Here is a 13,233-nt window from a genome sequence, read left to right as displayed (position 1 = left end):
AGTACCTTATCTGCTGCACTTTCTCTTCAGCCCCCAAAATCTAGCTCTTTAAGCAAACAGAGAGTGTAGTCACCACCACTTCCACCATCACCCCCTCCCTGAACCAGTGGGTGGCATTGCTCATTTGAGGGAAGAAATGCTATCGGGAATTAAGCATTTCCTTGCCTTTCCATGTTCGGGGGTTTCCAGGTATTCCTTAGCTTGGTTCATATCACTGGAGTCTCTTAGTGTCTGGTTCTGTCTTTCCAGGATCTCCGTCTTCATGTATATGTGTCTCTAGTATTCTCTGCCTTTTCCTTCTAAGAATATCATAGAAGGATTTAGACTCACCCTAAATCCAGGTCGATTTCATCCGGAGAGCCTTTACCTTAATACTCTTGGCAAAGCCTCTTTATCCAAGTAAGGTTGCAGTCACTCTCCAAATAGGTTCAGTGGGGAAGCCTGTCCCTCAAAGCTGGCTTCCTGTCCTCTCCCACATGGCTCTGGTCTCCCGGGGATTCCTTCCTTCCTTCCTTCCTTCCTTCCTTCCTTCCTTCCTTCCTTCCTTCCTTCCTTCCTTCCTTCCTTCCTTCCTTCCTTCCTTCCTTCCTTCCCTCCCTCCCCCCCCTCCCCCTCCCTCCCCCCTCCTCCTTCCTTCCTTCCTTCCTTCCTTCCTTCCTTCCTTCCTTCCTTCCTTCCTTCCTTCCTTCCTTCCTTCCTTCCTTCCTTCCTTCCCTCCCTCACTTTCTCCTGGATGTGTGGCACCCTTCTCTGTTCCAGTTCTTTGCCTCTTTCATAGTTGAATCCCCCATATCGCAGATGGAGAATGCGAGGATGCCCAGTCTAGTCTGCGGTCAGGAATGGCAGGGCTGGAATTGGAGGGTGCCATGTGTCTAACTCCAAGGTTACCACCAGATGCCACACAACTCCTTAAACTTCACTGTGTGGAGAAGTGACTCTGCTGGGTGGGCCCCCAAAGGGGACTGAGCCCTGGGTCCTGAGGAAAAGAGCTGATGGATAAAAACTACTGTGCACTTCTTTCCACCTGTCCCAGCCTGTCCCATTTGTCACTGTTGGTGTTGGTTTAAAGGGCTATGAGTTGTTTCCTGTGAATGATTTATAGCCCAGGCTGGTACACCAGCACGTCCAAATCAGGATCCATTACCCCAGAAATGAAGCTGCTCTGCTCTTCTTGGGGCGAGGGGAGAGAAAGATAGTGTGTGTGTGTGTGTGTGTGTGTGTGTGAGAGAGAGAGAGAGAGAGAGAGAGAGAGAGAGAGAGAGAGAGAGAGAGAGAGAGAGAGAGAGAGAAAGAAAAATGAGTATCTGCTCTTCATTTTAGTAAATGTACTATTCCTGGTGTCTCCAGGAGCTCATTATGGCTCTCCATCATTCAAGTCCCTTTGTCACTAGAGATAAGGCAGTGCCAGGTACATGATCTGCTGCTCCCCATAGTTCTGACACCCCAAAGGGATCTAGAGGAGAATAGGCAGCACCAGAATGGGCAGCACTCTGAGTTTGGAGGTTGCCCCTCCCTGTGGGGTCTCTCCTCCATCCTCCTGGCCTGATTCCCTAGATTCAGCACCTCTGACCTCTACCAGTTTTTTCTTCGTATTTCCTGGGTCTCCAGGAACTGTTGCTCCTGTCCCTCTTGGCATATGTCCTCGGGATCCAGGTTGGACAGTCATGAACTTGTCCCCTGCCTCTCTCATGGTAGCCCCACTCAGATGATTTTTCACACCTGCCCTCTTCTGCCTCCTTCTTTCTTCCTCTCTGACTATTACCCCACCTTTACCTCCACTCCTCCTTCCTGCTGAAGATGTTTCCAGAAGAGTCAGCTCCCACTGGTGCTCTCCCTGGTCTTTGGAACCAAATGCCACTTCCACCTGTGGGCCTACATATGCTCCTTTGCATTTTTCTGCCCTGACTGTGGTACATAAAAAGGGGACAGTCATCCAGGTTCCTAATTAGTAGCATTTCTTGGTTTGAGGCCCAGGCATCCCCCTTGATCTCCAGTAAGCCCTCCGGTTGATTGGGTTGAGTTTGTTGACTGGTTGAGTTGATCTCTTTCTACATCTCTTTGTTAGGTGCCTCTTTTGTGCTCCCAAATTCCCTGGGGTCACCCCATCCCATCCAGGGCCATGCAGTTATTGCTGTTGCTTCCATCCTGCCTTCCTGGACAAGAGCTCTGGACTAGGCCAGAAAGCATGGGTTGGGTTTTTTGGGGATCTGAGCCTGCAGTTTCATTGCAGGTGCAAAAGCTGATTCTTAACCTTTCCCAGGCAAGTTTTCCTTCCATAAAGAATAGCTAGCTCAGATAACTCAGAGTCAAACTTGAAGAGAGTGAGAATGTAGTGTGTGTGTGGGGGGGGGGGCACTGGCCTTCTGTACGGCTTCTTTGGTCCCATTGTAACGATTCCCTGAGCACCTCCAGGAATAGCTCCCAAATCACCTCTAGGTAGGCACCCCCTTTTCACAGTCATCCAGGTCCCCACTCAGTAGCATTGTGCTCCTGAATACCCTGGGGTCACCCCATTCCTGCCAGGGCCACGCAGTTAACCCCCAAAATAAAAAGTTGGTGTTCACAGGTCCACCCTCTAGTTTGTCCTCTCTTGAGGGCCCTGTACCTGGTGTTGCAGGAGAGGAATGGAGATGAACAGCCAGAGGGCTGAGCCTGGGGAGAGCTTGGAGAGGAGAGCTAAGGTTTTTGCTCTGCAGGTATAGCCACAGCACCAGATCCTGTAGTGTTCCACCTTTGACACCCACGGAATGGGGTGCTCCATGGCTTGGCGGTTGAAGGACCCTTGTCTAGTTGACTATGAGGAGAGGGCACGTGTGGAGAGGAGGCTAGGATGTGAGAGGAGACCAAAGCCAGGATCTGAGTAAGTACCAAGAGGTGGGAACCCCAGAGCCTCTCCTGCAGTGATACAGGCTGGGTGGATAGCTGGGATGAGCCCCAGGTCTTCCTGTCCTTGAGCTTAGCCATGGGTGCTAAGTGCCCACTGCATGTAAGCCGGGGATGCCAAAGTGAGATCAGTCAATTACAGGAACCCAGATATGGACAGCTGCCTCTTCCTTCTCTTCTCTCTTATTGTGGCTCCTCCATCAAAAGCCACCCTCAACCCCTGATCATTCCCTTCCTACTTCTTTCCACTTCTTTCTTTTTTTGTTTTTGTTTTGGGGTCACACCTGGCAGCGCTCAGGGGTTACTCCTGGCTCTATGCTCAGAAATCGCTCCTGGCAGGCTCAGGGGACCATATGGAATGCCGGGATTCGAATTACCATCCTTCTGCATGCAAGGCAAACACCTTACCTCCATGCTATCTCTCTGGTCCTTCCACTTCTTTCTTTTTATTTAGCTCATAGGTGTCTAGGTTCAGATATATATATACTTATTCTCTCTCTCTCCCTCTCTCTCTCTCTCTCTCTCTCTCTCTCTCTCTCTCTCTCAACACACACATGCACTTGCCTGGGGCTACCCCTGACTCAGCAGTCAGGGATAACCTAAGTTATAGCAAGGCTAGCACAACCGTATGTGAAGCTGGGGACTGACCTGGGTTGGCCATGTGAAAGGCAAGTACCTTTCCCACTGCTCCAATCCTGTGTGTGCTTGTATTTTTTTTTTTTACCCAAATGATTGATAAAGATGAATGATGCCTTTGATTATGTAATTGTGGGTTTCTTCAGGAGCAAACACATTCTGGATGGGACCCATGGCGGCTGGGGACACCATCCTGGGTCCTGAATTTCCTTAGCAGCATCCTGATCTCTGCCCTCTAGAGGGGACACAGCACCACCCCTCTTCAAGTCATCACCTGGAAACTGTTTCCAGACATGGCCCAGTGTCCTCTTGGGGGAGGGGGTCAGAATATACTCATACCCCTCCAAGTTCCCCTGATGAGGACTGCTATTTGCTCATCAGCCTTAAAGAGAATCCTTAAGGAGGCTGGGTGGGTAGGAGGAGATGATAAACTCAACATCATAGGCAGACAGAGTTGCGGGGAGAGGGGAGTGCTCAACTGAGGGGACGGAGAGTGGGAGAGAGAGATAGAGAGTGCTGAGGATGCGGAAGGCAGCACAAGAAAGGAAAAGACAGTAACGCTTGCTGCAGAGCCCGGCCACAGCCTTTCCGGCACCCAGAGGCGTCTTCACAGCAGAATCAAATTCTGAGTGGAATTGCAGGCCGCACCGCAGACTGTGTACTTTTAATAATGTTTAAATAAAACATAGGCGCCTGGATATGATCTGCTCCTCCCTGAGCCTGGCTTGTCAGCTGCCCGGGCGAAGTCATACATTGTTAATAGACAACCATTTAGACCTCGACTCCTGTTAAATCCAGCATCAATTATAGATGGGCCATGAATTTTTTATCTGATCTTAACTTTGGGGTGTACTTTCTACCTTCTTGGGGGGCTGGAAAGAATGTGAGGCCTCAAGTAGATGGGGAGATACCACCCCTCACCAAGCCCTTGTCTGAGAGCTTTCCCTATCAGGAGTCTCTCACTTGCTGTGGTTGAGAGGTTGTTGTGGGCCTAGCCCACAGACGACCCTGCCAGACTGCAGGGAGGAGGACATGGGCAGTGCTGTGCTAGGATGAGCTTCACTGCCAGCTCTCACAGGCATGGGGATCCCGGTCTCTGTATGTGGTGTCAATCCTCCACCCCACTACTTCCAAGCTACCGAAATGATATCGTGTATCTTGGAATCGGAAGTGCTTGGTTTCATGCCATGATATGGTTGGTATCTCTGTCACTCAGAGCTGAGAGATATAAGTAGCTCTCAAAACACAGATGCTCTCGAGATGTGAGTCACAACATTAGGGAAAAATGGATTTGGTTGATTATCTTGGGGTGAGGGAAATGGTTGAACCATTTCTATTGAACTCCATTGGGTGCTCTGTGCTCAGGGATTATTCCTAGTGGGGCTTGGGACCAGATGGTGTCAGGATCTATTTTGTTTCTTTCTTTGCTTGGGGCCACACCCAGCTATGTTCAGGGTTTACTCCTTCTGACTATACTCAGGAATTACTCTTAGTGGTGCTCAGGGGACCATATGGAATGCTGGAGATCAAACCTGGATCAGCTTCATGCAAGGCCAGCGCCATACATGTTGTACTATCTCTCTGTCCTAGCCTCAGGTTACTTTTTCTCTGTTCTTATTTTATTTTATTTATTTTAACATTGTATTTATTTTTAAATTTAGTTATAAGGAGTCATGATTTACAAAGTTATTGATAGTTGATATACGATTTCAGCATTAATCCTACCATCATTGTCAACACCCATCACCAATGAGTGCCTCCACATACCATCATCTGCCACCATGACAGACACATGACAAAGTTTGGTGGTTGCAACTTAGATCTCATGTTTTCAGTGTCATTGAGTCTGTGCTTTTGGATTTATAGCCAGACAACTCTCAGGATACTTTTAACAACAGTTTCAGGCAAACAGTGTTCCAACACCACATCCACCACCCTCCACCATTGTGTCAGAGTCCATCAGTACCTCAAGCTCCTGTCCCAAACCCTCACCTCCCCACCACCTCCTTGGCAAAATCAATTCTGTAGACCAGGTCTCAGGTTCTATTGTCTTTGGCCATTTGTTGTTTACTTATCCTGTTCTTTTATATCCCAAATGTATTTATTTATTTTTGGTATTTATTGCTCTCCTCTGACTTCATTCAGCCTGATACCCTCTAGTTCCATCCATATAGGGGCAATTTGCATGATTTCATAGTTTCTTATAGCTGAGTAGTATTTGTGTGTGTGTATGTGTGTGTGAGTGAGTGAGAGAGAGAGAGAGAGAGAGAGAGAGAGAGAGAGAGAGAGAGAGAGAGAGAGAATAAAGAGAATTTCTTTATCCACTCATCTATTTGGGGGCACTTGGTTTGTTTTCAGATCACAGGGAGTGTGACTAGCGCTGCAATGAACATAGGAGCACAAATGTCTTTTCCAAATATAGTGTATTTGGAGGCCCTTGTGGTAGATGCCAAGAAGTAGAAGTACTGGGTTGTTTGAAATTCTTACTATTTTTGAAAAGTCCCCAACCATTTCTGTCGAGGCTTAACCAGCTACACCCAGAAATACACAGGGTTTCTGTCTCTGAGGTCAGGGATCATACATAGAGGGACTGGAGACCTATGGGGGGTGCTGGGGATCAAACCTAGGTTGGCTACATGTAAGACAAGCAGCCTGCCCACTATACTATGGTTCCAACCCATACATAGACATATGTTTGTTCCTACCCTTTTTCCTTCCTGCATAAATAGGTATGACTATACCTGCTCAGAGAGGCTAGAGCTGGTTACTTGTGTTGGCATCCAGCTCTGCCCAGCAGTCATCCAGCCTGGAGGCTGCTCACTCTGCCCTCCTCCTTCCTCCCTGACTCTCTTCCCTCCTGTCTGTCTCTGTCTTCTCTTAGGAAACCTGCAGCCAGATTCTGTTCGCTTCTGTGTCTATGTTTATTTTTGCTTTGTGCTCCCACCCAGGCACCCAAGTTTCCAAACTCTGGATTGGAAAGGAGCTCTCCCCCCTCTACATTTTTTTCTGGGACAAGGAGTAAGCATTGCCAAACCCAGCCCCCAGGGTATCACTTTCAATCCCTCTCCTTGTTGCCTCCCACAAACTGCTGTGAACTTCTTTCTAAGCAGAAAGATAAAATGCTTTAAATTGAGAACTGATGCTTTTTAATTTTTTTTGAGGGAGTGGCGGGCCACACCCAGTAATGCTCGAGGGTCATTCCTGCTTCTGTACTCAGTAATCACTCCTGGTGGGCTCAGGGGACCCTATCAGATGCCAGGGAATCAAATTCATGTCTGCTTCATGCAAGGCAAGTGCCCTACCTTACTCCGGCCCAAAGGAACTGATCTTTCAATGGCATTCCATATTCCCTTTGGAGGGTGTTGGGGGCCACACGTGGGGAGTAAGTAACCCCTTGAATGGCTCTCCTAATTCTTAATACCTACACACTCACCGCTTACCAATAACTCAACATGTTTAGAAGCTCTCTGCGCCCAGGCAGTGCTCATTCCCCACTCCGATGAGCTCCCCCATTCCTAGAGGAATGAGACTGCCTTCCCCACTTGCAGTCACCCAGGCCTCTTATTGGTTTGCTTACAAAGGTTTCTCTTTAAAAGGACCCCAGTGCGTCAGCCCTAGTACAGAGAAAGGGCACTTGTTTTCCATGCAGCCAATGCAAGTTCAATCCCATACAGTCCCCAAAAACTCTGCCAGGAGTAACTCCTGAGCACCCCTAGTTGTGGCTCCAAAACAACAAACAAATAAATGGACCCACTGTGGACATGTTTCTGCAAGGGAATTCTTCCTTCCCAGCTGTCTTTCTCCCAAATGGTAAATGTGCCGGTCTCAATTCTAAAGGTGTTAGCAGCTTCTAATGGAATGTGTTTTCTTTGCCACTGCCTCCGAGATGAGATATCTTGATAATAAAAATCTATTACCAAAAGCCTATCTGGGAGTAATTGGGCCTATTACTCCCCGGCTTGTAGCTTTGTTTCTTCATTGAAAACAGGTTCCCTCATAATTAATCAGAATTTAAAGTTGCTAATACCAATTACAAATAACGTGTGGAGTCACGCCATGGCAAGGCGAGGAACAGATACCGATCCAGTCCCCTGAGACTTCATCCATTGAACTTTTGTCACTTCAGACTTGCTGGAAATTAGAGTAACTTAACACCACGGAGTTAATTGCTTAATAAATGAAATGGGGAGTGAGGGCTTGATTGCTGCAGGTATATGTTAAATTATTCAGATCATTCCAATTTATGGTGTTTGGACGGGATGATGCCTCACTCAGTTGCTTGGCAGAGGGGCTGGAGAAGGTTTAGGAAAAGTCTGATCATTAATAGCAAGGAACATCTTCCCTATAGAGTGGTGGTCATGACCGGGTGAGGTCACGGTAGAGAGTGCCTGGTCAGGACCATGTGTGTGAGGTCCCTGATCTGGGTGCCAGGTTCCTATGACCTGCACAAAACTCAGGCACAAAGAAGAAAAAAAGATTAGGAAGAATTTATACTCTAGGCAGTGGTCCTCAAACTTTAAATAGGGGACCAGTTCACTGTCCCTCAGACCACTGAAGAGCTGGGCTGTAGTAAAAACAAAAACTATGAACAAAGTCCTATGTACACTGCATATATCTTATTTTGAAGTGAAGAAACAAAATGAGAACAAATATAATATGTGGCCCAGGGGCCCGCAGTTTGAGAACCACTGCTCTAGAGTCAAGTGCTGGCATTCTCAAAGAGCCAATGGACTGGTTTTCTGAAGCAAGAAGATGGTTTATTCAAAACGTTCCCACTCTTAAGACTTTGAAGTGTGGGTGTAGTCTCTCCCTACATTTCTAGTTTTATAGGTCATGGATGGGGCAAATTGATGTGATGATTTCCTGGAATGAAAGCATCATCCAGATTCTAACCATACTGGGTCACCTCCAGGGGTTGCCATGGCAATTGTAAACTGATGGGAGGTAATATGCAAATGTATTCTAATCAGCTGGAAGCCACCCACTTGTCTTCATCTCTGATGCTCTGGAGTCCCAGGGGTCCTCAAACTTTTTAAACAGGGGGCCAGTTCATTGTCCTTCAGACTGTTGGAGGGCCAGATTATAGTAAAAACAAAAATTATGAACAAATTTCTATGAACACTGCATATATCTTATTTAGAAGTGAAGAAACAAAATAGGAATAAATACAATATGTGGCCCTCGGGCCCTAGTTTGAAGACCCCTGCATGATCTGGACCAATGCTCTGGAGACCTGGTCTTGGGGTGTCTGAGATCTATAATGTGTTAACTCTTGACCAAAACCAGCATGCGGTTCAGATGTAGAATTGCTGTCATTTCAAAGAAGTGACATTCTTGGCATACAAGCACATTTTTTACCCAGAAAGACTTAACTTATGTCTTTGTGACTCAGGTCCTTTGTCCATCACGCCTATACTGGCCTGTCTCACCAGGGGACTCACAGCAGCTCTAGCTCCAACTCTGAATGTTCTAAAATTATTTCCATCTTAAATTTGGTGTTTCAGAGGCAGGTTCCTTGTTAATTCGTCTCTTGCTGGTGCTTACTTTGCTTCATTTTATTTTAGGTTTTTGGGTCACACTCTAGTGGTGTTCAGGGATTACTCCTCTGTGCTTAGGGTTCACTCCAGATAGCAGTTGGGAGACCATCTGGGGTCCCGGATATGGAGATGGAGTGCCTGAGTGCAAGGCAAGCATCTTACCCCCTGCATGGTCTCTCAGGCCCTTGGTGCTCTTCTAAAAGCTGAGTTTAAGCAGTAAGAAAGGAACAAGCCCCCTTAGAATACAGACAAGCCTTTGGAAAGGAAGAGTTAGTGTCTGCTGGGGAAAATGGGTGGTTTGAAATTCTCATACATACATGGTATCAATAGGTTTAATTTAGGATGAAATGGAATTCAAGTGAGCTTTAAACGAAAAGGGATTTTTGCTTGAAATTTTCATTTCATCTAATGAAGACATGCCTCATGACTATGATTTCAGGCACCCCTAGAATTCAGGGACCTCAGTGATGTCAGCAGGCTGAATCCAGAGTCCTGGGGCCAGATTGTCCCAGATCCTGGGATGAATGCCACTAACCCCTGATCTGGCTCTCTCGGAGTCAGCGCAAAACACCTCCCCAGAACATGCTGTTGAAGCCTTTATTCCCAGCTCCATTTCCAGTGGGGTCTCCCCTTCTTAGTGCCAGTGGTCAAGCTGCAAGGCCACTCCCTAATAAGCCTCCATACTGGGTTAGCTCTGTATCCCCCAGTTAACACCAGAGACCAGGCTGAAGGCATTTCCCTGATTGCCATGGGCCAGGTTGGGGAATGCACACCCACATGTAAAGCAAATATTCAGGCCTGAACCAGGCCATCTTGGAGGCATGGCTAGGCCTGAATCCAAGAGAGCTGTCCCTGTCCTAATTGTCTTAACCATGTGGGTGGGGTCTGGAGGAGCCAGGGAAGAAGGTTCTATATAGGAGGGGTGAATTCTATCAAGTAGCCTCCCTCAGCTGCCAACTGAGCCTATGACTGATTCTGCCCATTTTCTTGTGTTTTTCTCTGCTCCATTTCTGGCCTCACAGCTACCTTCTGGGGCTGAGGCTGGCAGTTCAGAGGGTTCAAATGACAGGAGGAAAGAGACAGCCAGAGGGAGGACTCAGTCCTGCTTTCCTTTCTGTTCCTCAGGAGAATAGCTTACAGTGTGGTGATAAGTCTCCCTTGAATTGGGGGGTCTGGAATCAAACTCATCTTCTGCCTTAGCTGAATGTGCTGGAGAAAGAGGAATGGGGGTGCTGTTCCCTGCACAGGGGTGTTGTCTCCACCCTGTGGGGGGCACAGCTAACAGGCATGGCATTTCTGCTGCCTGTTGATCCCTGGTTGATCCCCAACCCTGCAGAATGTCCCCAAGCACAGCCAGGAGTGGTCCCTGAGCTGAAGCCCCAAACACAGCATGGTGTAACCTTAAAATCGACCAAACAAAAAACCTGCTGGTGAGTGTTCAGAAAGGATGGAGATCTGGGTTTCATAGGTCTGGATACAAATTCCAGTTCTCTTGTTTCTCTCGTGTGTGACTCCCCAGTATTTTCCTTTATAAAAGAGACCATTGCCATCCCTTTCCAGCCCCCTGCCCCAGCAGCTCAAAGCAAACTCATATCATTGCAAACATGACTTACAAACATGAACAGGTCTGAGAGAGAGAGATCATGATGACCAGAAGCACAAGCTCTGCAGGAAGGGGGCCTGGGTTCTGTCCTCAGACACTGCCTGGTTCTTTGAGCACCACCAGAAGCGACCCAGGAGCAAAAAACCTGGAGTAGCCCCTGAGCACTTAGTGTGCTTCCCTCCCAACAAAACCCAAATGAAAAAAGATAAATAACAGGAACTTGGTACTTTGAGTAATGGAAAGTGGAAGTTTAAGTTGGGGTGTCTCAGGGTAGCATCAGGTGAGAAGCTTCTTCTCATTCTAGCTAAAACTTCCAGATCTCTGTTTACCTAAAGCTCTGGCAGGGATCAGTTGATCTATTGATCATCCAGAGCATGAGACAAACAGCCACACAAGGACCATCTAAGCTTTAGGGCAGCCCTCTGTGCTCTCGTGGGGTGCCATTGATTCTTATAGTAGCTCTCACTCCAATGACCTCCCAACAGGTGGGCCATTATTGACAGAGTTGGTGAGCGCATCAACATTCAATAGGTATGTGAAGAGCAGAGGCTGAGTATTTTACAGAGCTATCAGAAAATATCCTTCCAGTACAAAGTTTCCTATTCTATTTTTACCCATGTTGCCTTTACATCTAAAAGACCCTAAACAGTCTTATTTGATGCTTGCCTGGCACATTTTTTGCAGCTGGTAGATATTTGTTATTCTCTTTCCTGCCTTTTTATTCTTTCCTGGTGCTCTTTTGCAAAACCCTTTGCATTATGATACCTAAACTGTTTTACCTAGTGGCATATCTCATCCTTTGAATTTTATTTATTTATTTATTTGCTGGGCAGCGGCATATTCTCAGTCAGGTCTTGCTCTATCTGGAGCAGTACCCTAATATAAGTACTAATATCCTCTAACTCATGAATAATCCCATCACTTGGAGTTGCAATTTCAACATTAAATTGGAGCCGGGCACAGATAAAAACCCTTAGACGAAGGAACCACTGGCATCCCTATCACCCCCATAGCCCCCCCCAATCATCCATCCCTTACCATCCTTCTTTAACTCATATCACCATCACAATCATCTTTCTTGTCTTCATTCATCATCACAATGCTCCCTCAAGTGATCCCCAAAGTGGAGAATGCTGAAGAGTCCCTTCAAAAGTGGGCGATCTCAGAGCTGCAGAACAGGGGTGTAAGCCGAGAGAGGCGGTGGATACCTGCCCCACTCTGAGAATTCTGGGAACTCTGTGCTGGCCTCCCACTTATCTCTGACCCATGGTTTTGTAGACACTATCATGTTGGTGCTCCGTGTCGGGCTTCATTGGAATTCTCTGCATTTCCCAGCCCTGCCTGGGCTGTGTTCCAGGTAAATGACGCGGAGCCCCTCCTGTCGCATGTCCCCTCTGCCGCCAGCTCAGATAATTTGAATCAACACATTCATTTCCCTAACAGCATCCTCGCCTCCCCGCTCCTGCCTGCCGGGAAGTTTTCAAATGGGAAGAGAAAAGGCAACAACACGCTACATCTGTCGCTGTTGAGGCAATTTGCAGCTGTCCACAGCTGACATCCACCCAGCTGGGCGGCAGCGCCAGGCTTCCTGTTGGCTTTGGTGGGAGATGATGTGGCTAAGGCTGTTCTGGAAGTTTGGCAGCCAAGACCAAGTGTCCTGCCGGTGCAAGGTTGAGACACAAGCATACCCGTGCTGGGGACTCCTGCCTTCATCAGCTAATAGCTTGGTGCTTGGAGAGGGAATAACAGAAAAAGAAAATGAATGTCAGTTCTCAGCCAACAGAAGGAAAGGAACTGGGGAACTCAGTGGCTTTAGGCTGGTGGGCCCCTGGTGCCTTACGCGAAGTGGGGAGGAGAGGTGGAAGCCTGGAAAAGGGAAAACTGCCACTTCCTCTCCATCTACCTCTGCCACCTTAGAATAGCCAGGGGACCAAGACTGAGAGATCTGTGAGCCTTGCTCCTTGCAGAAAAGGAAAGCCAACCCTCACTTCTCTAGGCCACAGGAGATGAGCAGTGGAGTAGAAATAGGTTTGATTTGGAAGTTCTGAGGAAGGTGGGTGAGAGAGAGACAGAGACAGAGAGAGAACAAGAAAGAGTGCAGGCTTAGATCACTCTCTTCTTCAGAGTGGCAAAAGTCCTCATCCACATCACAGCATTAAAAAAAATATCAGTCTCCTTTCAAGAGGAAGATGCAGGTGACATGTACATGGGTTGGCAGCACATGGGTCTGCCTCCTTTGTTCCAAGTTGGCTTTTATAGGGTTTTCCTAACCTGCCCCAGGTTCTGCTTTCTTCCTAGGGGAAGCATCTGTTATTAGTGTGGTTTCCAGGGGAAGAGTTGGTAGTAGATGATCTTTGATCTTCCTTTTCTGGCCTTCGTTCCTGCTGGGGCTCCTCAGAAGGGGGTGTCCAGCCTTCACTGGACCAGCAGAGGTGCCAGCTAGAATTCTTACCTGACCAGTTCCTGTGTCTACAAGCTGGGTCCGGACATTCATGCTTTTATCAGCTTGAGCTAGTGACTAAGTAATTTCTTCATGTCTCCGTTTTATTCCTCCCCAAGAACACATTCCCATGG

At 47.6% G+C, this 13,233-nt stretch overlaps 1 protein-coding gene across 1 annotated transcript in view; it reads left to right on the top strand.

Annotated features, from left to right (window-relative positions):
* MYO18B (myosin XVIIIB) overlaps positions 1–13,233 on the top strand; it is a 235,613-nt gene that overhangs the window by 159,711 nt on the left and 62,669 nt on the right. The gene's annotated exons all lie outside the window — the stretch shown is intronic.

The sequence above is a fragment of the Suncus etruscus genome, chromosome 15 (genome assembly GCF_024139225.1).
Source record: "Suncus etruscus isolate mSunEtr1 chromosome 15, mSunEtr1.pri.cur, whole genome shotgun sequence".
NCBI classification, from domain to species: Eukaryota; Metazoa; Chordata; class Mammalia; order Eulipotyphla; family Soricidae; genus Suncus; species Suncus etruscus.
Note: the sequence above shows the minus strand (reverse complement) of the source record. Positions and strands in the feature narration are given on the sequence as shown.